Source organism: Pinus tabuliformis, chromosome 2_2 (assembly GCF_031772625.1).
Source record: "Pinus tabuliformis cultivar Carrire ecotype Pingquan chromosome 2_2, CPIR1, whole genome shotgun sequence".
NCBI classification, from domain to species: Eukaryota; Viridiplantae; Streptophyta; class Pinopsida; order Pinales; family Pinaceae; genus Pinus; species Pinus tabuliformis.
Window position 1 is genome coordinate 231,748,161 of NC_142300.1, and position 4,397 is coordinate 231,752,557.

The window sequence follows — 4,397 nt, forward strand, 5'->3', positions numbered from 1 at the left end:
CGTTTCTTTCAATCCATTTGACCATTTATAACTTAGTTGGGAAAAATTAGAAAAACATACAAAATCTCAAACCTTGTTCAGTTTCCAATATTATACGGAATAGTGCACGTTAAGTTGTTGCTTCACACATCACTACATGACAAAGATCAAAATGCTTAAAGTTAAAAAATATTTTAGTTGCATCCTCCGACAATAGTAGATGGGAAAAAAATAGAGAGTAGAAACAATAGTTGCAGAATGTATCATTAAAATATTGACAAGCATTTCAATTGGCTGTAAATTATTGCCAAAATATTTCTCTGTATCTCTCAATGAGGATGTGGATTTCATTCAGTTAATGCCTCTATGAGAAGTGATCTCATCGAATATAGTTGAATACAGTGATTGCTGGAAACAATCTATCTCCAACAATGTTTCCAGGGCATATGTGAGCCTTGCACAACAACTAACAAAGATGTGGGTCTATATCTTAAATGGTTTTCTATATTAGATCACTATTGGTAATGCAATAAGGGATACACATACACAATATGAAAGAATATACAATGAAAAACAACTTTTTGACATAACGTCTAAACGCAGTGTATTATCATACACATTAATAATTGTTGGATACACTTTGAAATGGCAATTTAAAGGAGGTACAAGAAATTTTTTTTAATAGAATGTTGGAGAGAGACGTGGTTTAGGGACCATTACGGTTTACATTTATGCCAAGTGCTTGAAAAAATGGTTGGAAGAAATGTTGTCTCATGGTCCAATACAAGCTCAAATTATCCTATCTAATTCACTTCTCTCTTGCAATCCTGCAAAGACATGAAATCTTTGGAGCAAGCCTATACCCTCTTGGCCATATGTAGATAAGAGCAAGGTACATGTATTAAAATTTGGTTGGTGATAATCTATGCATTCCTTCACAAGTTAGAGAATGCATGCTATGTGTTTAACAAAATGAGGTCTATTTTATAAAACTAACAGAGCTTGTGTTCACCACCATTTTTCAATTGCAATGGTTCGACTTTGCCTATGAATCCATTGCTCAACATGTTAAGGAACTATGAGAGGATGGAAGATGATTGAGGATGTTTCATGCGATGAGATGAAGAGAATTAAAACATAACTAGGTGAAAGTGGAAATAGTGAAAGATATATACGAGACAACTTTGTTTAGAGAGAATAACTTAAATTATGATCTTCCAATTTTCTAGCATATCTATTTTCATTTCCGTATGACATAAAATTGGTTGGGTATTCCATTTATCTAGTGATGAAATTCAATGATGGTTTTTAAATATATGTTCCATTTTAATTCATCAATTACTTGTGAGATTAGATGGTGTGTGATTGCCTGAATCTAGAACTCTCAAATCCAAGATTTCTCATCTGTCAAGGACAATCAATTGAGATTGGCATTTTGGAAAACTGGTATACTGATAGTTTCAAGAACTATGGTTATACTCCAAACAATTCCATCTTGTTAGATTTTTCCAAGGATAAACTTCTAAAATGAAGCATGCATCTCGTAGATCAATATTGAAAAGCTCATAAAAAATGAATTTTCTCCTCTGATTAAAGTATTTTCTTTGGTAAATTTATCAAAAGTACTTCATACCTCACAATGTATTACTATCATTGGTAAAGGAATATTGACTCTGATGTGTTATATTGGCCCCAAATTCTATTCAGTTGATTTAAAAGATGTTCTCTAGGCAAAAATTCTCTTAGCAATCTTTTGGAAAGTGGATTGCCATGCCAGATTTTGAACTCGACTTCCTGTCATAAGAGGAAACTAAACATGACGGGACAATTTTTAGAAATTCACAAACCTAATATGGACTTCAAATTTTATCTAATTAGCATGTCTGTAGACAAAAATGGCTGCATTATTAATACTTCCCTCATTATTGGAGCTTTGTTTTTTGAATTTCTTGTGTTGCAATGACACAGGGCATTTGTAGAAATTCTCATTGTAGATCAACAGATTATGCAATATACTAAAGAAAAATACAAGATCTACTTGTACAACAAACTTTGCGGAAGGTTAATCGAATATGAGCAAGATCAAATAGAACACATATAACTGAGAAAGAGAAATCAATCACATATGAACACATAATAATAACCCGGGGAAAGACTCAACCTAAAACCCCAATCTTTGTATTATCATACAAGTGGAAATATGTTCAGATTACAGAAAGAATTAGCTCACAAGCTATCCTGCTCTCTCTGCAATCAAACAATACAGCTCACAGATTGAATAGACATAAGATATGCCTTCCCTCAGCTCTCCAAGCCTCCTATTTCCTTGCGCAGTTTTTCTTGGGGTCCAATGATGGCACCTGTGTGATTGGCCTCATCACACACTCACTAAACTGAAGAATTAACTACGCAATCTCCAAGGAATTTATTCCTTCTGCATGCAAGAGTTATTCACAATGGAATATTCCTGCAACTGATAGTACACTACCCATCATCTGATCTCAACTGGGTCTCTGACTGAACTGACATGCATGAGTTATTTATGAGAGAATATTCAATTATCTGAAGTGCAACAGTTACATGCATGCTTGCATTAACTAACTGAACTCACAATTAGTTCAACAAACTATTTCAACTAATCTAACTGGACTTAACTCAGTTAACTGAGCTAACTAATTACAATTCAAATTACAAATCATCCTTATCTCTTTAAATGAGGGATAAATTCCTCAATCAATGGAGAAATTGTTGCATGTCTTCACATAGACTTCATGTTTGATTTTCTACAACTAATTAACTCAAGATGAATTCATTAATTATTTTACAAACAGTTGCTAAGATCAAATTCGAATTTTATTCTCTATTTTAGTTCAGGGACTAACCAAAATAGGAAGGTATCTCAAAATTCTATTTATAACAGTGCTAAATTTAGCATTTATTGTTGCTATTTTCAACACTCCCTCTAAAAAAGAAAGGGATTATCAGTGACCCAATCCTGTCTCTGTGGAACTCGAACTTGCATTTTGATAATGACTTCGTCAAAATATTTGCATCCTATTCCTTGGTCGAAACATACAACAACAACATGATCCTCTTGACCACACAGTCTCAAAGATGGTGATACTAGATATCAATGTGCTTGGACCTATCATGAAAATATAGATCGTCAGAGAGTTTGATACAACTCTGATTACCACAGTAGATCACAGTTGGATACATCCTCTGACCAAACAATCTCACTAGAATCTTTTGCATCCAAATGGCATTACATGCAACCTGACTAGTAGCCATGTATTCAGCCTCTACTGAGCTAAGTGCAACTGATCTCTATTTCCTGCTGCACCAGGAAACTGCAGCTAAACCAAGGTTGAAGATTCCTCCAGAAGTTCTCTTCTGGTCTGATGGAATCCCAGCCCAATCCGCATCTGTGAAGCCCTGAAGCTTCACTCCCTCTGTCTATTTGTACCACAATCCGAAATGAGATGTGCCTCTAAGGTATCTCAGCACATGCTTCGCTGCCTTCCAAAATAGCTTGGTAGGCTAAACCATAGCTTGTCTCAGCTGGTTCACCACAAAGCATAAGTTTGTGTTCACCAGATACATAAGTGAACCCACAAGCTGCCAATAAATAGTAGCGGCTACTACCTCACCTGAAGTAGCATCCTCCTTCCTCTAGTTCCCAGCTAGAGGAGTCTGCATGGACTTGAACTTCTCCATGTGAAAGCACCTAAGTATCTCATCGGCATACTTGCCTTGAGACAAAAATACTTCACCATCTTTCTGCCACACCTCCATGCCTAGAAAGTAGTGCATAAGACCCATGTATTTCATTTCGAACTCTCTTGCAAGGTCTTCCTTGCAAGAATGGAACAACTGATCATCACCTGTCAAAATCAGATCATTGACATAAAGAACAATGATCAATGGCTTACCTTCTACCATGATGTGTTAAAGGTTTGCATCTGCTTCACTTTTGGTGAAGCCTAGCCTGGTGAAATAGCTGTCAATCATGGTGTACCAAGCACGGGGTGCTTGCTTCAGCCCATGCAAATCACTCTTGAGTCAGCACACATGCGACTCACGATCGAAGGTCTTGAAACCCTCTGGCTACTCAATGTACACCTCCTCCTCAATCTTCCCATTGAGGAATGTTGTCTTCACGTCCATCTGATGAATCTTCAAACCCATCTGAGCTGATAGTTCCAACATCGAGATGATAGATGAGTACCTTGCTACAGCAGCAAAGGTCTCATCGTAGTCAATCCCCTCAAACTGTGAGATACCACGGGAAACAAACCTTGCCTTATGTTTCTCAACACTACCATCAACAACCTGTTTTACCTTGTAAAGCCATCTAGAACTCACCACTGACTGTCCCTGAGGTCTTGTGACAACATCCGACACACTTTTCCGAATGA

At 36.6% G+C, this 4,397-nt stretch overlaps 1 pseudogene; it reads left to right on the top strand.

Annotated features, from left to right (window-relative positions):
* Positions 1-1,333: 1,333 nt before the first annotated feature.
* LOC149192162 (protein DWD HYPERSENSITIVE TO UV-B 1-like) lies at positions 1,334-1,958 on the top strand (annotated as a pseudogene).
* Positions 1,959-4,397: the final 2,439 nt, after the last annotated feature.